At 41.5% G+C, this 21,900-nt stretch overlaps 1 protein-coding gene across 17 annotated transcripts in view; it reads right to left on the bottom strand.

Annotated features, from left to right (window-relative positions):
• Window positions 1-21,900, bottom strand: part of SYTL2 (synaptotagmin like 2) — a 104,430-nt gene that overhangs the window by 69,151 nt on the left and 13,379 nt on the right. The gene's annotated exons all lie outside the window — the stretch shown is intronic.

Below are 21,900 nucleotides of genomic sequence, written 5' to 3'. Positions count from 1 at the left end.
ACTACTGGGGCTGTATAAAGACGTTCACTATCAGCCATTAACTACCCCGTTTCCCCAAAAATAAGACCTAGCTGAACCATCAGCTCTAATGCATCTTTTGGCAAATATTAATATATAAGACCCAGTATTATATTATATTATATTATATTATATTATATTATCCTATATTATATTATATTATATTATATTATATTATATTATATTATATTATATTATACACAGTCTTATATTGGTAAAATAGGACCGGGTCTTATGTTATAGTAAAATAAGACCAGGTCTTATATTAATTTTTGCTCCAAAAGATGCATTAGAGCTGATGGTCCGGCTAGGTCTTATTTTTGGGGAAACACGGTATCTTTGCAGCCATGAGGAAGTCACTTCCCCTTCCTTGGCTTCAGTTTCCAAGTCTGTAAAATAAGGTGCTAAACTCTGATCTTTCAGGTCTTCTCCTGGTGTAAGACTCTGGGAGGTACATTCAATGGCTCCTCACTGCCTTCAGGATAAAATGCAGACTCCGCAGTGTTACGTGGGTCCCTCCAAATCTGCCCTCTGCCTCCCTCTCCATTTTCCCCTACAGCATAGCTTGAAGGTTCCTTAAATTTACCTGACACCTCTGTACCTTGAGAACATGCAGCTCCCTCTGCCTGTAATGCCCTGTCCCAGCTTCCTAAATTCCTACTCATTTTTCAAGATGCAGTCCAGGCGTCACCTCCTCTGGGAAGGTGAGTTTAGCCCCTTCCTCCCAAGTTGGGTTAGAGTCTTCTCCTCTGTGGTCTCACAGGATTCTGCACTATGTAGCAACTGTTTGTGCCCTTATGTGTCTCCCTCACAAGCCTGGGTGCCCTTTGGAGGGAGAGATGCCATCTCTGAATTCGCAGTACAGGATCCGGGGCCTGCCCTTCAGTGTTTCCTGACACTGTGCCAAATTCCACCAGAGGACCACATGCATTTTAGAGTGTTATTCAAAAGACCAGAAATTGACTTCTTTTTTTAAAGGAATATTTTCTCTGTTCAAAATTGAGGAAAAGAAAACTATCTCCAAGTCTTTGCCTTATTAGGAAAAAATATATATAGCTGTTTGGAATTATGACATAATCTTGTGGAGCTGAAAAATATACATTTGTCCCTGAAGAAACCTCTCTTGAAGCCAACTGAACCACAGTTTTTTAAAAAGAAGATTCAAATTTAGAAATGATGTCCAAATTGGTGGAGCTTTAGGGTTTTTTGGTTGTCTTTTTCTTTCACCAAAAGGAAGGGGAAATCTCCAAAAGGAATAAATTATACACTGAATTTTCTGAAAATTCTCAGCCAAGCCCTGGAAAATCATAAAAAGCAGAAAGAAAGAATGTGATCTTGTATAGAAAACCAAAATGCCTTATTAACTACCACTAATATTGAAAGGTATGTGCATGCTTTAATAGGAGATAAGAAACTGAGTTAATTAATAGGTAGAACTTGAACTTGAAGAGTTGGAGAAGAAACAAACATTATTTCCTTCCAATACCTTCTTCTTCTTCCATTTTTACGCACATTATCTCTACACAAGGCAAACCAGCAAAGTAGGCAGTGCCATCTGTGTTTTACAGATGAGGAAACTGGAGTTTGTGGAGGATAAGGGACCTACACCCGTATCTCCTCTAAGCTACAGAGTTGGGATTTGAGCCCAGGTCTGCCTAGCCCCAAAGTTCTGTCCCACACACCAGGAAGAGTTGTGGAAAAGGTGGAAGAAGGGCCAGGCACACAAATGCCTTGCGAAGGAACTCAAAGATACAAAGAGAAGCTGGTGTTTCCCTCAAACCCTCACTCACCTAAAACACTGAGCTTTGCTGTACAAAACGTTGTGAAGTTTGATGTGTAATGCAATCAGTTACAAAGTGATTTTTACTCTTTATGTCATTCCAGTTTACCAACATATATAAACAAACTCCTGAATTGTGAAGAGCAGGCAGGGAGTATGATGTAGTTTCACCAAATCTATTTTTCTAAACCCTCATGAACAACACAAATCCTTGCACTGATCTGGGAAAGAGGTTTACAGCATTCGTCAATCCTTAAACCCCGCTCCAAAAGCAGGCAAAAATGATCACTGACACTTCGTTAGTCAGGGTCAGCCTATGCCCTGCCTGGAGGGGCAGCCGAAGATGGGGTTCTTTCTGGTCCTTGCTTGGCCACTAACGACTGCAACACTTGGTTTCTGGTGACCTCGCCTGTAAAATGAGGCATTTGATCTCTGACCTTTCGGATAGCTTCCAATTGTATAATTTTTTTTTTTTCTCATGGGCATAGAAGCAAATGGCCAAAGTGAATTCCAACACCAGCTAGCTACCAAATTAGCCGAGGAAGGAAGAGATGTGGAGGAAGGCTGTTGGGGGGTGGGGGGAAAGTCGCCCTGCTGACCAGTGCAAAATGCCTTTTGAGAGACTAACCATTTTTTCATAGGATATAGCTATATTGAAGGAGAGAGTGATAATTAGGAAAACAGAACGTAAAAACTGAAAAAAAATCTTTTCTCTTCCTTCTGTCCCTCCCTCCTTCCTTCCTCACTGAGAGTGTCCCCTGTTTGGGACTGGAGTAGGCACGGGGGGCGGGGGGGTACAACTATTAAGTAGGAAGCCCTGGTTCCTATTGTCAAGAAGATTTTGGCCCACAGCAATAGTGATAGCTCCCGTTTGCACCATGTTGGGGGTTTACACTACAGCTTACGCGCTCTTCACAACAACCTTGGGAGGTAGGGAGGGCAGGTAGGACTAAGTATTATCATCATCCCCCTTCCATTGATGTAAAAACTGAGGTTCAGCAGTGTCCAGTGGCTTGTCCAAGATCACACAGCTGGAAAGAGAACACATTTGCAAAGGGGGGAGAAGACTAGAGATGAATGGGGTCTATTTAAGTGTCAATTGTCTGATAAGTGGGGAAGTGAAGAGATAATGGCCCGGACCAGAAGAGGTGGGACTTGAGTTGAGCTTTGCACGTGGGGTATGGTTTAGACAATTTGTATCCTGCATTTACTAAATTTAATGCAGAAGACAGCACAGTACCACTTTAGAGAGTGTGGAGTGCAGAAAACAAAAGGATGTCTATGTTTACACACACAGCGAAGCACCGTGTCTTTCATTTAAGAAGTGGACATTCTTTAGCCACCATCAGTAATCAGCGCGTGCATTCTCTGAGTATTCTTCCCAGGAGCAGAAACGGGTGGCCCTGAGCCTTTCTCCCCTGGCACTCACAGTGGGTGTCAGGGAGAGGGCTCAAATGCAGTTAGGGGTTATGTGATCCGTACCATAGGGTGAGGGTGAAAACCCCTGACCTTGGCACTCTCAGTCAATACTGTAACTACCTGAGCTAACTGGACTTCTCCAAGTATTCTTTTCTGTGGGTATAACTGCCGTGTTTCCCCGAAAATAAGACCTAGCCAGGCAATCAGTTCTAATGCGTCTTTTGGAGCAAAAATTAATATAAGACCTGGTCTTATTTTACTATAAGAACTGGTCTTATTTTACTATAAGACCAGGTATAATATATATAATATAATATAATACAATATAATACCAAGTCATATTAATTTTTGCTCCAAAACACACGGTAGAGCTGATGGTCTGGCCAGGTCTTATTTTCGGGGAAACGGGGTAATCACATGCTTGCAGAGCAAGCCTGCCTTCCCAGGCTGCATTTATTGCTACCGAGGCTCAAGAATATAATTAATGAGCAACCTAGACCTGCTCTCAGGTGGGAAGGGAGAGGAGGAGAATGGCTGGGAAATATTTCAAGGTGATGATAGAGCTTCAAGTAACAGAAGGGCTTAGTAAAACAGATCCAGGCTCTGTATATCAGACAGATTGGGATTTAAGCCAAAGAACAGGACCTGGGGAGCCTGTGGAATTAGGCTGGAGGTCCTTGAGAGGTGAGACCTCAGACAGAAAAAAAAGTGAGATTCAAGTTAAACCACAGACCTGCTGGGGTCGGGAATTTAGGTGACAGGAACGCTAAGGTTTACTCTTAGCAGAATTACAGGTTTTACTTCTTACTTTTGAGACTTTAGTCAACCCTCCAGAACTCTGATTCCAATTTTATTTCATCAGGTAATATGTCAAACAATACCTATTTCATCAGGGGTTCTAAGATGAAATTCAGAGGTATAATGCACACAATCGAGGGTGTGATGAGATGAAACAATCCCGCTCATTCTAACCCCAAGCAACTGGCAAGCAGTGGGGACAGGATGGAGGCAGGGACTATTGGTGATACCCGAGAAGTGGTTTTGGGGTTTGGACTAGAAGCTGAAAGTGACTCTTTCCATCAAAAAGAATTTAAACATTCTCTTCCACCACATCAGAACCCAGTACTATTTGCAGAGCAAATGCAGTGAACAGAGAATCAGAGCTCCCAAGTTGGAGAGTAGAACCAGTTCCCGCATCTTTTCAGCCTTTCTGGAATCTTGAGAAGCTCATCAGGAGGCAGCAAAGTCTTCCATAGACGTCCCCCAATGAAGACTTGTCCCCAAGCAAGGGCCTCACATAGACTAAGCTTAGGCAGGAGGAACAGGGTAGACACACACACACTCTATAATACAGAATACATATGGTCTAAATACAAAACGGTTGTTATGCATATGGATATATGTAATATACGTACATATTAGCTCTCAGGCATTTGCAACCAATTTATGAAATCCTGAGAACCCCTCACCCTATTGTTATACACAGAAAGCTAGGCAGAGTGGTTGCTAAGTGACTATAAAACCAGGTTTCTGGTGCCCACGTGGTGGGTGAAATCAGGCACTCTCCCCCATAAAAGGATGTCTTAACAAAGCTTATTTTAATTCAGATGTAATTGTTTATTGGGAGGGGGATGCTGTTGTTTCTGTGAAGATCCACTCTGTTGGAACACTGACCCGAGCTGTATCACCAAATCCCCAGTCCGACACTGGAAGGAAAGTGTCATTGTCATTCTTATTTTACAGAAGGGGAATTGGACTCAGAAAAGTGGAATAACTTTACCCCGTCTGTCTTCTTAAATACTATGTCATATACAAATATGTGTATATTATAGATATTGATTACTTTCTACAACTGAGATAACAAAATTTCAAGTTTTCATTTCGAAAACTCAAACCATATGGGTCAGGTAACACTCATAAAATCTCATTATTCTTTTTCCTAGCAGAGGTAAATCTTAAATAAATAGTAAATTTATAACGGAAAACTGAAAATATTTAGGTCAAACAATCTTATCCACAATTTTGATTTCAGAAAAAGATAAACACTCATGTTACAAAATTTTAATCCACAAAGGTTGATCAGGAAATACCTCCTAAGGCCATGCTGTGTGAGAAAGACTCATGAGGTACCTTACACTGCAGAAAGAGGCCGGGATTGTGGCAAACCTGTGTGTTTTGGAGCAAGAACAGGGTCCTAGAAATTCGCACGATCAAGTTTTCTCCCAGCTCAGTCACTCCCTAGCTATGTGATGTTAGGCAAGTCACTTCCCTGCTGTGGCTTCGTTCTTCTCCTTTGCAAAATTAGAGCCCTGGAAAAGATGAACTTTCTCAGAGACCCCAGCTCAGGTTCAGACTGGTTGAAGCAGCACAATTCAGGCCACTGTAGAATTTGGCTGCAATGGACCATCACCCCAAACCCAGGAATACACTTCTCATTTCATCTCAAAACCCCAAACAACACCATCCCAAGTCTTGCAGGAGCAAATAGAAACAGTCATTCTTTCCGTAGTGGATCCTCTAAAGAGTAGGCTATTTTACAACTAAACTAAACATCCCTTATTCTTGACAGTAAACAGCAAACTGGGCAAATTTAGCTATTATTAGCTAATCATAACAATAAGAATACACCTGAAACTAATAAAAAAAAAAAAACAATAAGAATATCAAGAGCTTACATAACACTTGCTATGTGCCAGGCACTGCTCTAAGCACTTTATATCATTAACTCAACTTCTCACAACAGTCAAGGTAAGCACTTTACATACAAGGAAACAGGCTTGGAGAGACTAAGTAGCACACACTGGCCTCCGCTTGGGCAGTCCAGCTCCAGCATGCATACTCTTGACTACCTCACTGCCCCATCTTTCTTGAACAAAGGTGTCCCAAAGCTCAGAATCATTCTCTAGATGGCCTGGATGGTAGCTTTTTAAGTCTTAGGTTCTTCCTGCCCCCCTTCTCTCTGCTCTGCAGACTCTCTCGCTTGGTTCGTTTTCTAATCTCTAGCCGATTCTGCTCACAGATTTCCTCAGTCTGGACTTCTCCAAGCAGCCCAAGGCGAGGAGACCCCAGGAGGTGTGGTGGGTGCTATTCAGCCATGGTAGCCACAGGCCATGTGACCCAAGGGCAAAATTCTTGGCCTGATCTGAGACAAAGTCCTAAAATCAACCTTCCTGGGGTAACTAAAAAGTCATCTTTCTTAAACTCAGGGAGAACTCTGACACAGTCAGAGGAGAAAAGAAACATTTCCTCAGGAAAAGTGTTCCATGAACTCAGATAAATTGAGACCAAGCTTTGTAAAACTTTAATGGCGAAGATGGAGGTATACAATGGTCTGAAAATAGAGCCTGGACTTTAACGGCTGCTTAACAACCAAACACCTCAAATTCCCTCTGCCTTATTCTTCCACTAGAATGGCCAAAGCCACCAAGAGCAGAAAAAAAAAAAAAAAAAAAAAAGTGTGGTGAACCTCATGAATATGTTACAAAAATGAATGAGTAAATTAACAGAGATGTGAAGAAAAATATTGTATCTAGAGGCGTAATATTCTCTGCCTTACTGATGTTTTCTCATCTTAGATACAAGAGAAGAAAACAAAAAAAGTGGAAAAAAACACAAAGGAGATCATGGAGAACTAGTCAGCCTGTGATGCTTTTAATTCTGGGTCCATAATTATATTATTCCCCAAAATAATGGTTTTCAAATGTCACTACTACCTAGGCTGAGATACAAGAGAAATAAATGATATCATCATGGGGCTTAACTTTATTGCATGTTCATTTTATTAAATTTGTGCACATCAGAAGTATAGAAAATTTACAGCATTCAAATTCACCCAAAAAAAGGGGGGGAAAATTATACAAAAAATATATATCATCTTAAATCTTAACTTTAATTTCTTCCCACAATTCTGCAGAGCTGGTAAGAAAAATATGTTTCCATCCCCTGGATTTATATATAACCTAGTTTCTATCAACCCTGGTTTCTTACACCACAGATCTCTCTGCCTGCTGCAAAACATCAGCATTTGCATAATTAATACAGTATCTTCTTATTTGGGTATTGTTTCCTATTTGAACCAATCAGAAGACACTTCAAATAGGGAGGGAAGGAGTGGGAGGTGAGAAAAGTGCAATCCATTTAAGCCTAGAGAAGTCCCACACTCACTCCACATTTAAATCACAACTACCTACGGTCCTTACTAAAGTGAAAAGCACTTGAATGTCCCCTCAAAGCTGAAAGGCACAAATCCAATGAGGTCTACTCTGTGGAATTCAGTCTCACCTGAGGATAGAGGCCTTTGCAATTTAAACAAAACTAAAATGGAAAGACATTTACTAAATACTAGAGTAGAAAGGACAAAGTTTTAGTATGAGCTCAAGCCAACCACACTGCTTGTTTGAGGGCAGCTGAAAATCCCCTTCGGGGATGGAAAACAAAAGGAAACGTGAGCTTTCATCTCTTGCCTTAAACAGTCATTATCTAGCAAATGTCTAATATCTTTCTAGGAATAAAATAAGAACTTTAAACAATTTGTGCAGAAACTTCTTCCATTCTCCTGTTTCCAAAATAACTCAAAAATCTCATTTGTAAGATTTTAAATGAGATGTTTAATCATCATGCAAAGTCACAGAAAGTCTGAACTGATCCAGGAGAATTAAACAGAAGAAAAACCCCAAATTTTAGTTCTTGGGGTCTATTAGAGTCAACAGGAGCTTAAATGAGATCAACAGAATGGGTTTCTATTCTGTTTTTCTCCAAAGCAGCTATAAATACTGAGAGCGGTAGACCACTGAAGTGCAGGAGTCAACAAAGGTAATTTCCATTCATCTGTTTCCTAGTAGAAACGCCTACCTCAAAAAGTACTTGTTGAATGAGTGTTAAATGAAAGGATCCAATATCCCCCAGAAAGGAGTGGCAGTGACTCCCACTTCTCACTCTGCCATATAAATAGTATAAAAAAAAAAAAATCCCATTCATAGAAGCTTTACTTATAACAGCCAGAAATTACAAATAACCCTCATGCCCTTGAGCAGGTGATAGTTCAATTGTGGTACATCCACACCACGGAAAACTCCTAAGCAGCAAAAAGCAACGAAAAAGGGGTTACATCCTATACGGTTCCGTTTATGTGACATTCTTGAAATGGCAATGTTGTAGAAATGGAGAAAGATTAGTGGCCAGGGGCTAGGGATAGGGGTAGGGGAGGTGAGAAAGAGATGCATATGGTTATAAAAGAAAAATGGGACGGACCCGTGTAGGGATGAAACTGATCAGGATCTTGATGATGGTGGAGAACACGTGATAAAATTGCATAGGACTTAATATACACACAGGCGCACACTCACACTAGTACATGCAAAATGGGAGAAACTGGGGTTGTATCCATGTTGATGTCTTGGTTGTGAACATTGTACTATAGTTGTGCAAGATGCTACCATTGAGGGAAATAGGTAAAGGGCTCACAGATCTCTGTATTATTTCTTACAACTGCATGAGAAACTACAATTACCTCAAAGCAAACAGTTTAATTAAAATAAGTATCTTGAAGCAACCTTTTCTCTGCCACCATGAGCACCACCAATCTGAGACTGTGTGTGTGTGTTGGGGGAGCGGTGGGGAGGGTTAATACACAAATCTTTCCTAACCACCTACATAGAACTTTCCCACCTCTCAACTCCCAATACACCAGTTGTTCTTATCACACGATCTAACTCCTGTTCTTACATTAAAGACAAATATTTTAGGACTTTTATATCTCCTTATCTAGAGTAAAAGCTCCTGAGACGGGGCCCATGTCTTATACCTTTTTTGATACCCTGTCAGTGCCCAACACAGTGCTAAGCCTAGAGTAGAGACTGAATAAAAGTATTTTTAATAAATGAGTAAATGAATGAAGGAATATATACATTTTCTACTCCTCATAGTACAACTAGATAAACTGAAAATTCACAATGCTTTTGCTCAAATTTTCTCAGCTTCCAAAGGTCAGTAATAGCTGTGCCCACCTGCCCTGTAGGCCTACAGCGAGATTAAAGACCACTCGCCTCCAGCCGAGCCTGCGGTGGGAGCAAGCGCAGACATAGCTTTAGTCGGACAGCTGCACTGATTATTTGCCGTGTGATCTTATGGCAGTACATTTTTCTGAACCCCACTTTTCCCACTTGTAAAATGGGGGCTAATACTTAGTTTTGCAAGGTTGCTATGTGAATGAGACATGGTGTACATAAACAACCTAGCTCAATGGCAATGTAAGTAGATGCTCAATAAACGTTTTTTTTCCTTCCATAGCTACTTCCGGGCACTAATGCTCACTAATGCTCAAACGGTGGCTAGTTCTTAGTAAGTTTCTGTCTTTTCCATAAATAAGCAGTGTTTTATTCATGCAGAACCTTTCTCTAAAAATCAAACATTGCTTCCATTTACAATGGCAAAATATGGGAAAAGTAAATAGAGATAGAGGATGAAGTAAATGGGAAGAGGCCAGTTTAAGAGGAAGATAATAAGGACATTTATAGTAGCTGTGAGGAGAGTGTACAGCAGGCCTTTCTCCCCGCAGAACACTATGGAAGCAGGCTCATTTCGGGCGTGCTCTGCTTCTCCGTGGATTCATGCAGTGGGCCTGTCCAGGGCAGCGCAGACGCCAGGGGAAGACACCTCAAAAGCCCACTGATCCCTAAGACAGGTGGATGGGTGGTACTGAAGGGAAGGAGGGAGGGCCTCTGTCTATTTTCCCTGCTAGGGAAGTATTTGTTTTCAGGGTAAGTCTACGGCTTCCTTCTCAGGGCTGGGAGTGCCTTATCCACTCACCCACAGGATGATAAATTTCCCCTTAAGTGTGCAGCTGTCTGAAAATCTATTTGCTCTGGATGTGTCATTGGGTCACGAGGAGTTCTGAGAAATACTTTACACATAGGTGTCTCCAAGCCCGGGCAGCAGGTATATTTACTGACCCATGAGGCAGGGATGGACAAACACTGGATATGGCTCCAGGGCCCAGGTTTTAAAAGAATATACTAACTCAGTCAGTTAGTCAGTCAACAGCATTGAGTCCTGACTTACCACCTGGCCTCTGCTAGAAACTGAGGAGGAATCATCCATAACCATGACAGTAAAGGGCCTCTCCCTTGGTGAAGTTCTGATCTAATTCAGCATGTTTACGTACATTTGCTTTACTTCTACTGTGATTATCTGGCATGACACAACAGCACATTCATCAAAACAAAGGTCTGAAAAATTGCTAGAATATCATTCCTAGCATATTCCCTATAACTACCAGAAGCATGTGAAATAGAAAGAATATAAAAATAAGTCCACGTGAGCAACACAGGTGTGGCATATCCCACAGATTTCACAAAAGATGAATGTGCTGTCCAAAAGGATTATAACTCTTTAAAGACTTATGAGTTTTATTCTCTTCCCTATTAGTACAATGAATAATAGCATATACTTATTAATTACCATGTACCAGGCACTATACTAAGCCCTTCAAAGAATCATCTCACTTAAGCTTCAAAATTATCTTAAGAGTGGTACACGTAATATGTTTCCTATTTTATAGATGAGGAAACTTCATCTTAGACAGACCAAGGATGTAAAACCAGGAGCCTGCGATTCAGAACCAATGTTTTTGACCTTCATACTAAGCCACACTACCATATGCTTGCTTGGTTTAGAGAGAAGTCTAAGGCTCTTATTGCTATTGTTGAAATAAAAATGTATACAGTATTGATCCTTCAAACATATTAAGTTGAACAACACAAAATTGCCAATATACAAACATTGTGAACTATAGAAAGGGCAACTTGTCTTGATTCAACCTAACATAATATCAAGACACGGAATGGTATGTTTCAAACCCCAGCACAGCCCCTCACTAGATATACGACTTCGGGCAAACCACTTAATATTTCTAGCTTTCACTTGCTTCACCTCATAAAATGAAGAGGTTGGGTTGAATTTGTCTTTGGGTGGGTTCCCTTTCACCTCTACAATTACAAGGCAAGAAGTGGGAGAAGCATAGTAATTCATCTGTTCAGTATTTACTAAGCGACTACTGCATGCCAAAGTGTGCTTTCTCTTTCATTCTAAATGCATCTGCATTTCAAGGATAGCCTCCCAGCAGCTTCCTTTGATCCCTGGGCTCCCATATGTTAGCGACTGAGAATTCTTGTTATCTGTTATTTAGGGAAACGGGGGGGGGGGGGGGGGGGGGTGTTGTATGGTGCTGGTTGCTCCTGCTTCATCGCAAGTCCACAGCAGAAGAGAAAACCAAAGGACCTATACACCACTCCAGGGTGAAGAGACGAAGCATGCTGTGGCGGAAGAAATGGTGCATGTGGGCAAATGTGTAATCTTCCAAAACCAAGAACTCTCAGTAAATACCCTGGCTCACAGAAACTTCCAGAAAAATATTTTACTCCTTTCTGGACTTACACACTTGCCCCTCCCCAGGAAGACAGTCATGTAGTCTTTTAAATAATAATAATAATTAAGAAAAAAATGCAGAAAGGAAGCGCGCTCAGCTTTTCTGGGTAGAGCACTTGAGTGTCTAATCACAACCTTTGCAGTTGTTAAGGACTGGGAGTAGAAAATTGTAGGAAAACACCAAACTGCAAGCCTGAAGACAGTGATTCAACACCTGGCAATGCTACTGATTAGCTCTGTGAGCCTGGATTTATCACTCAACCTGCCTCTGCCTCGGTGTCCTCATTTGTAGAATAAAGATTGGGATAGATGACCTCTACACAGCTTCCCTATTCTAAAGGTTGGCTTGCCCTTTGTCAGCTAAGTTTTTACCAGCTAATCTGCCATCTGTTCCCTGTTGCACCACCCACTGTGGACACAGCAAACAGCTGTTCTCCAATACGCCCACAACAGCTCTTCAAATACATACTTGAAGACTCTTCTGAGTGCCCACTTCACTCCCTCTCCTCGGCCTAAATCAAAGTCCTAGATGAAGTGTGGTTTAGCAAGATGTTGACAGTAACTATGTGGGGTCATATGCCTAAACCATGAGCCCACAAGGAAGGAAATACATGCAGCAAATAGCTGTTTGCTCGCTCAACTTCTTGAAACTGAGAAAGACTCATAACTCCCAACCTCATTCCCTGGGAATTCTACCAACTGTCAGAGGAATACAAAAGTTGCAAGAGAAAGGGATTAATAATCCTGACACGCTGACAGTCCAGCTGAGATCGAACTCACACACAGTACATAGCTGGTGAATTCTATAGGACTGATCATTCTTACGTACTAAATTGGGGTGTGTACCCCGTAGGAGTCAAAGGAAGCCAGATGAGCAAGGTCAGATGGGGGATATAATCTACTCCAAGAAAAGCCTGTTCTGTAGATTAGACTCTTTGAATCACTGAAAAAAGACTTCACTCACCAGGGAAACCACAACACCAACCCAGACTCTAGTGAGAGATGATCTTCAAATTAGGGGTGACCCTGGGATCTACCCATAAAGCTCTCTCAAAACCATCCTCCTGGAATAGTTCAGAATCAGCTATCTGATGTGGCAGCAGAGGCAGCTGACAGCCAAATGTCCTTTGTCTTTCTGTGTTCCATTCCAAGTCAGGGCTGCTCATTTCTCTCTCTTAACCTGTAACATAACTTCTTAGTTCATTGAATGCAAACCATCTCTGAACAGGGACCCCAATAAATAACGTGAAGTCCCTGGAAAGAGTTTTTTCCTTTTCAAACAAGTACCTTTGGAAACAATAAGCCAAAGAGTCAAAATTATTTCATAAGAGAAGTAATCATAAAAGCAAATTGTCAAGAAACTGACCCTCCCTCCAGATTCTTAGTTTCAGAGATTTTATTACATCTTCTTCATAATAAAATATAAACACTTACAAGGAAAGAAGTAATTTGAAAATTATTATTAATCAAATTCTATGTTTTAGAGATGAGCAGTTTTTTCTCTTAAGGGACTTTGAATTAGAAACCTTCTCCAAGAGACAGACATGGAGAAAAGTTTCAGCCACCTCAAATTTTGATAACATCCATGAAATGTACACTGATATATCTCATAACTAATGTTTTATAAACCTGTCCTTAAAAATCAAGCACATGCTCTCAACACGTTCTGTCATGGAAATTGTTCCAACAGGCAAATAAATAGGCATTTCCATGGTTAAGGCTTCACAGCTGTCACATTATTTAGTTCTGCACAAATGAAAAATCCTATTACCAAAAAAAGGTTGGAGAATCTGCTGCTGGAATCTAGCAAGCAGATTGCATCTTCACATTGTTTTAGTCAGTGTACTCCCTCAAATGCAAATATGAACCCAGAAAAATATTTCATTATAAGTAAGTATGTGGTTTGAAAACAAGCCCAGCACAACTGGAAATGTGTCAAAATGAGAAGTTAATGCTTTGCCATCTTTAACTAATGATGCATTACAGAAAAGGGCTCACAATTCCTCAATCCCCATGCTGCAATTACCCAAAAATGCAGATCCGAACTCTAAAGGACAACAGAACAAACCATAAATCCTCCTGCTTCTTCAAGGTCACAAAATAAACTTTCATATCACAAAACTCAAAAGAATCCAAATTCCTAATGGGGCAACATGTTCCTCCCTGAACTGGTCCCCCTAAAAGGGAATTTGAGTCTACAAAGCCTATTTCTGCTAGTTTGGGCTTGATTTCTACTATTTCCCAGGTATTTGAGGAAAGGAAGAAAAAAAATCAGTATGTTGGGGGGCAGGAATACAAGCAGACCGAAACATGAATTTTCATTTCTTTCTGATAAAAATTTAAATAACTGTTTGAAGTTTACATCGAAGTAAAAGAAAAGCAGAATTTCCAGAAATTGCTCCAGGAATTCATGGAAAGTGGAGTCCTTCATCTGTACTTTAAAAGAAAAAAGAAAAAAAACACAAGAAATACCAAGAACTAGATAGTTACCTCAAATGATTTTTGACAAGGGTTCTAAAACCATTTAATGGGAAAAGGACAATCTTTTCAACAAATAATGCTGTTTTAATAAATAAAACTGGATATACACATGCAAAAGAATGAAGACGGACCCTTACCTAACACTATATACAAAAATTAACTCAAAATGGATCAAAGACCTAAATGTAAGACCTAAAACAATAAACGCTTAGAAGAAAACATAAGGCCAAAGCTTCATGAAATTGGATTTGGCAATGATATCTTTGCTATGATACCAAAGGCACAGGCAACAAAAGAAAAAAAAATAGACAAATTGGAATTCATGAAAATTAAAAAACACTGTGCATCAAAATATACGATCAACAGAGTAAAAAAGCACCCCACGGAATGGGAGGAAATATTGGAAAATCTCTATCTGATAAGGGATTATATGATGATACATTGGGATTATATATCCAGAATACACATAGAACTCCTAAAACTCAACAACAAAAAACCTAATTAAAAATGGGCAAAGGACTTGAATAGACATTTCTCCAAAGATATACAAATGGCCAATAAGCACATGAAAAGATACTCCACAATACAAATCAAAACTACAGTGAAATACCACTTTCACATCCATTAGGGTGGCTACTATAAAAAAAAACAGATAATAACAAGTGTTGACAAGGATGTGGAGAACTTGGAATCCTTGTGCACGGTTGGTCGGATTGCAAAAAGGTGTGGCAGTTCCTCAAAAAATTAAAAATAGATTTACCATATGATACAGCTATTCAACTTCTGGGTATATGCCCAAAAGAACTGAAAGCAAGATCTCAAAGAGATACAGTATTTACACAGCCATGTTCATAGCAGCATATTCACAATAGCTAAACCATGGAAGAAACCCAGGTGTCCATTGATGGACAAATGGATAAACAAAATGTAGTATATACATACAATGGAATATTAGTGAGCCTTAAAAAGAAAATAAATTTTGACATGCTACAACATGGATGAAACTTGTGAATATTATGCTAAGTGAAATAAACCAGTAACAAAAAAAGAAATACTGTCTAATTCCACTTATATGAGGTACTTAGAGTAATCAAATCATAAAGACAGAAAATAGAATGGTGCTTGCCAGGAGCTAGGGGTAGGTTGGAATGGGGAATTACTGTTTAATGGGTATAGAGTTTCAGTTTTACAAGATGAAAAGAGTTATGGAGCTGGACGGTGGTGATGGTTGCACAAAATTGTAAATGTGTTTGATGTCACTGTACACATAGAAAAAGTTAAGAAGATAAATTTTATGTATATTTCACCACAATAAAAAAATTAGGGAGAATGCCTAGGTTCTTATTCCCTTATAATATCACCAAGGGGAGAGTTAAATGGTTGCTCTTTGGTCCCCACATTTATGTTTCAGAATTACCGCCTGGCAATTACCTTGAGCAAGTGACTCAGTTTCTCTGTTTTTCAGCTTCCTCATTGATAAACTATCTGCCTAAAAGTGTGGTGTAAGGATTAGACCAGTTTGTATGTGTAAAGCACTTAGTCTAGCATAGCAAATACTACGTAAGTATTAGCTGTTACTATCACTATCACGACCACTAAATCTATTCCCAGAATCCCCAATAAAATCCCATCCGACCACGGAGAAACCATTTGCATGTCATTCTCTGAAATGATAATGGCCTGACCATCTCAACATCTGATCTAAAAAAAAAGAGAGAGAGAATCTTCCCTTCCTCAGCCAGAGCACACTATTGGAAACTAGGGCCCAAGTTATTCTGTCCTTTGGGGAGCAAGAGAGATAAGTAAGATACTTATTCCCACTTGCATTCATTCAACAAATATTAATTGTGTACCTCATCTGTTCTGGGCACTGTACCAGGTGTTGCATTTATTCGCTCATGGTCAGTACTTCCCACTGTACTCGCTGGAGCGCAAGGCCTTGTTTCCTTACTGAAGTGTCGCATCAGCTAAAAGAAACGTTAATATAGAAACTTTTCCCAGGGTGAAACTGACAAGAATAGAAGCGGGTACCCCAAATTGTTCATTTCCATTTTTCTCCCTATAGTGCTAAAAATAAGTTCTTCATTTACTTTCAAATTAAATAAAGCAGATTATTTCCAGATACGTTTTTGCCCAAAATCTGTCAGGGTGGAAGACTTCAGGCATGCTTGCTTAGAAATTGACAAAGTGACAGAGCCGCCTGTCCTGCCTCCACTCCCCACCCCACATACACCCCAGGGACCCTAGCACACTGCTGGGCAATGTGAATAGAGCTAAGAAGGCTGCCGTGCGTGCGGGGAGGCCCCCAGGACCCAGGAAAGGCAATGCACAAGCACAGAGCACCGCAGAAGCTACCATCTCCTCTAAAACTCCCAGCTAGGCACCAGACGCTAAAACCTCTCAGAACTTAACATTTACTGAGGCCCAGGGAAGACTTAGCCACGTGTGAAAGAGCTGGTATGATGATCATAATTTTATGAAGTCACCCCATTGTGTTCAGGCAGCACGGGGGGGGGGGGGGGGGGGGGGAGAAGAACACTGACTTGGGAGTGAGAGCTGCCTGGGCTTGAGTTCCATGGCTCCCACTTCATTGCTGTGTGACTCTGGGCAAATACCTATTTAACGTCCTGAAGTTCCATTTTCCTTATCTATATTTTATGGCTTAAGATTCCTACCTTTGAGGATCTTTGGGAGGATTAAAGGAAATGATTCATGTTTAGACCTAGCTGATGTTTGACACAATAGAAACTCAACGGGATGGATGCCCTGACCCCCCACCCCCACCCCTTATTTTCAGGCAGGAAAAAATGTCCCAAGGAACTCCACCCCTGATTTAGAGGAATAATGAGAATGGATCCCAGGCAAATACTGCTCCTAATTTTTCTAAAAGCCTCATCCTGATAACTAATATGTTTAGGAGTCTGACAGTACTTGAGATGCTAGGAAAAATTCAACAATTCCAGCAAACCTTCTCCAATAGCCTTTCTCACCTGAAATCTGTAAGTGGACAGTCAGGAAGGCTTCAGCTTCACCCTGCAGAGCCCCCTACACACTTACATGCCTGTATACATCCAACCTGAAGAACCGGGCTCGTCTCTTATGGAAAGACCAATAACCTCTTGGAGCCCTTCATATCTCTGAAAACTTGACTCAAAAAAAAAAAAAAAAAAAAAAAGAATTGGCTCTGCATTTGTGGCATTTCAAGGAGTGTTAAACGGATCCCAAACCAGCCCCACGTTTTGATGGTTCACTAGAAGGACTCAAAGGACAGCATACGGTCATAGTCACCAGCTGATTTTAGTGACAGGATAAAAGCAAAATCAGCAAAGAACAAAAGGGGATGGGGTGAAGTCTGGGGAAAACCATGCATGAGCTTCCAAGAGTCCTTTCCCAGCAGAGTTGCACAGGTCATGCAACAAGTTGTGACAACATGGGAAATACTACCAACCAGGAAAGCTCATATCAGATTCGGTGCCCAGGGTTTTTGGTGGGGACTGGTCAGGTAGACTCCCCCTGCCTAGCATGTACCTGAATTCCAAACTCCCAGAAGGAAAGCAGGTGCTCAGCAGAAACTGCATGGTCTGCACAAACTGTTTAGGTACAGTGAGCTACCCTTACCATTTCGAGTGGTGGGAATCCTTCTGAAGGCCAAGTTCCTGGATGCCAGTCAAGGACAACCTGGCCTTTCTAAGGATAAGCGGTCTTAGGCCTGCTATGTTACATCTTTTCTGCACACATGGAAAGAAAAAACTAAATGTCTAACTAATAACTGCCCATTGACCACTAAATTCTTATAGCCAATTGGTGTATTAAAATCCTTAAAAAGAAAATATAGTGAATGTAAGTCAGTGCTTCAAAACATTCATTCAAACATTTGTACTGTGTCAGCCTGCTGGGTTCTGGGCATTAAGGAAATAACAAATCCCTCAGTCCCTGCCCTCTAGAACTTTCAGACCAAAGGGAAAATAAGATGAGTACATAAAGAGCAACAACGCAAGGTGGTATGTGATGACGGCCATAAAAGAGGTATAAGCCAAACACGAAACCGGTTTGAGAAGGGAAAGGGAACTTCCTGCTGCGATCAACCAGGAAGATTTTGGTAAGAATTACCACAGAGCTACAGTTTTAAAGACAGGATTTGGGGTTAAATGACAGGCCTGAGAAGAGCTCAACAAGGGGAATAAAAGTATCATTCAATTGGAATCAGTTTGATTGGAAGACACGATTCATAGAAGGGATAGTGGAAGATGAGAATTTAAAACAGAGGCTAGGATCAGATAATTGAAAGTCTCAAATCTTGGATAAGGAGATTGTCCTTTATGCACTGGGTGATGGGGAGTGTGAGTGTGTGTGTGTGTGTGTGTGTGTGTGTGTGTGTGTGTCTGTGTACTTTTTTAACCATGCTACTTTAGCATGAATGAAGGAAAGGAGTCACTTCAAGCAAAAGGGCCAGGGCTTTCGCAGTAGACCTCACAAATGCCAAAAAAAAAAAAAAAAAAAAAAAAACAGAGTGGCAGAAGACATGAAATACAAATGTCACTGGGAAGGAAGCAGTAACAATGCTCCTCGGGAGGTGAACAAATCAAACAAGACTCAAAGTTCTTAAACTGAGTTAACTGGGGGATTAGTGCACGGAATCAGGAATGCCTGGAAGGGCAGCCAGGTTAAAGGTAAAAACTGAAAACACGGCAGAAAATTCAGTGGGCATGTCTGCAACTCCAATGGAGATGAAGAACCAGGGCTCAGGAGAAAGGCTGTCGCTGGAACTGTAAATAGGAATGTCCCCAGCTTAGAAGCTCAGCTGTAGCAGTGGCAGTGATTGGACTCGGCAAGGAAAAGAATGCAATGAAATAAAATCACAGGAAAGAAAGCAAACGGCATTGTACTTGTCAACTGAAAAGAGAAAGAGCAGTTAGGTTGGAGAAACACAATAGTGGTGTGTCACAAAGGTGGGGAAAGAATTTCAGGAAAGAGGGAGTTATCAACCCAGCCGGTTGCTGCAAGGAGTCCAGACAGAGCCAGGGCAGACAAAGCCAATAGATTTGGGGACTGGCATCAGTGACCTTTGCCAATCAAAGACAAGGTGGCCCGAAAACTGTGTGTCAGCCAAGGCCTCATGTCACTGAGGAAGAACGTGAGATGAAGTTCTGGAGGGGAGGCTGAGGGTAGAGGAAGGGGTATAAAGAGGGAACCCAACCTTCAAAAGACATGGTTGTAGAGAGATGGTGTCCAAACAATGGTGACACTGATTGCCAGGAGCAGCCGCCTACGCCTTCTCCCTCAGCGGGCAGAGCTGGGGAGAAGCTCTTCACAACCCTGAAGGACAACATGATTGTGTGAAGCAGCTGCTTCCTCTGCCAGCAATGGTGGATAACGGCAGAACGAAGGAGCAAACGAAGGGCAGAACTGTCAGCACCCTTCCAAATGGACACTGGTTTGAAAGTGGTAGAGCCGCCCATTTCTAGTAAAGTGTGTGAACAGAAAATCCTCCCTATCAGAAGCAGGTCGTTCCTTTCACTCCAGAATTAACCATTTCTAGGTCTCTGTTTTCCCCTTGGGGAGAAGAGATCTTCTTCATTGTCAGAAGTTGACCTGCCTAGCGTCCACCAGGAAGCATGGTATTTTCCCTCAGACACACAGAACCCTGGTGACACGCATTCTGGAGAAGCCAAATATTACACATGACAAGTCCACAGCAATGCATTTCTTCAAGCAAACATGACTCAGCTCTTAAGATTGGTAGAGAGGTAGCACTATAAACACACACACACACACACACACACACACACACACACACACACACAGACAATCTCTATTGCCAGACTACCTTGTTTCAAATCCTGACACCACTTATTACCTTTATGATTGGAAATAAGTTACTTAACCTCTGTTTTCTCATCCGTAAAATGGGCAACCTCATACAGTTGTGGTGAGGATTCATGTAAACAGCTTAACTCAAGTTCTGGCACAGAGTAAGTGTTCAATAATAGTTGGCTATTATTATTCTAACTTGAGTTTCACTACAATACCATGAAATAAAGCCAGGCCATCACTATCATCTCTATTTTACTAATAAGGAAACGCAGGCTCAGAGAACAAACCTTGCTCAATTTTCACAGTGCTGGATCTGGAAAAAGTCAGTCTCCTTAATGAGTTGTCCAAAGCTCTCCATGATCGGCCTGCCACCAACCTTTCTGGCCTCAGCTCCCTCCAGTCTTGCCTTGAACGTGAAACTGTGCTCACCACACTACTTCCTGCCCTTCTTAACTGTCTGATCCCTATTCATCCCTCAAGTCTCCTCCCAAGTGTCACCTCTTCCAGGAAGCCCTTGGCATGTGACCCTTCTTCCCTGTCACCAGACACCTCTCCCCTCTGTGCTCATATCTGATTATTGACATCACACCACGTAGGAATTATAGATGTGTGTGGACTCTGAGCCTAAAACAATTTCTGGCACATGATAAACACAGCAAGCACTCACTGAGTATTTGTTGAGTGAACTAACTCTTATATGTAAATCTGATATGCTTCCCACTAACTCCTGCTGCCTCTTTTATGAACAAATGTTCACTATTCAAAAACAGTTTTAAAAGAGTAGCAACAAATTCCACCAAAGAGCAACCAATCATACCATACTTAAATATTAAGCTAAACATAAACACTTGTTCATTGTAGGTACAGAAAATGGAAGCGTGCATGTACACGTACACACACACACACACACACCTTCATAGACCTGATCATTCCCACCCGTAGTTCATCTGTCTTGGTGCTTTTGGTCTCAAAGGAAAGAGAGCAAACCCGGATTACCAAAGGATCCATCCTAGATATGATTAGCCCAGTGAGGAGGACCTGAGGCTTGACACACGAAAGAGGTCAGGTTCAACGGTTTCATATTCCAAAAGCCCAAGGTGAGATTCCTCTAGGAGTTTAAAGCACACATCTTGCTCTCTGTGTACCCCATGTCACCCCAAGACTGACTTCAGCTCCTGACTGCTCAGAGAGGGATCTTGGGGAAAGGCTACCAGAGAAGGGGAAAGCGGGGCGCCTTCCCCTTGCTTCCTCATCTACCAAGCAAACACCTGTGCTCAGTTCCACGGTAGGGTCACATCTGTCCCCAGCAGAATCTGAAAGGTGGAACTGTGTCTCTGGCTCCTGGCCACCATCCTGTTCAGGTGGGGAAGGAGGTGATCCTCTCTACATCCAGGCACCTCTAGTAACCAAGGCTGATCTCCCCAGCAGCTCTCCCCGAGGGACTCCAGGTATGTCAGGTTTTCCCTCTGGTCTGGATAAAGCAGACAACACTTAGGAAAACATAAGCAGAGACCTAGAAACACAAAAACACTAGTATGTACTTGTGTCTGACTCTGACTGCTTGGGGAAAAGGGCCACCCAATTTCTTGCAATTTGCCCATAAACAATAGTTTTGTGGCTCAAGCCTCCCTGCTCCTCCCCCCAGGAAACTCAGAGGCTGTTAACCACAGCATTGCATGCTGTGCGCAAGAAAAATCTATAAAGCACTAACCAAATTCAGCATGCACTGGGTGTCAACTATCCCCAGAATTTTAAACTCAATTCTGGAGATAAGGAAAAGGTCCTTAAATATTCTGTCTAGATTGAAGCCTCAATCATTTTGCAAAAGGCACACCTGGGTCTTTTATTGAAAAGTGGCAAATATGCTTCAAAGCAGGTCCTAGTTCTCTTCTTGGAATAATTTGGCTCCAGTGTGCTCTAGTCTATAAATTAGAATGGAGTTACCATTTTCCAACACACATGTA

Source organism: Rhinolophus sinicus, chromosome 14 (assembly GCF_057876585.1).
Source record: "Rhinolophus sinicus isolate RSI-liver-muscle chromosome 14, RSI-T2T, whole genome shotgun sequence".
Classification (NCBI taxonomy): domain Eukaryota; kingdom Metazoa; phylum Chordata; class Mammalia; order Chiroptera; family Rhinolophidae; genus Rhinolophus; species Rhinolophus sinicus.
This window is presented reverse-complemented; position numbering and strand designations above follow the sequence as displayed.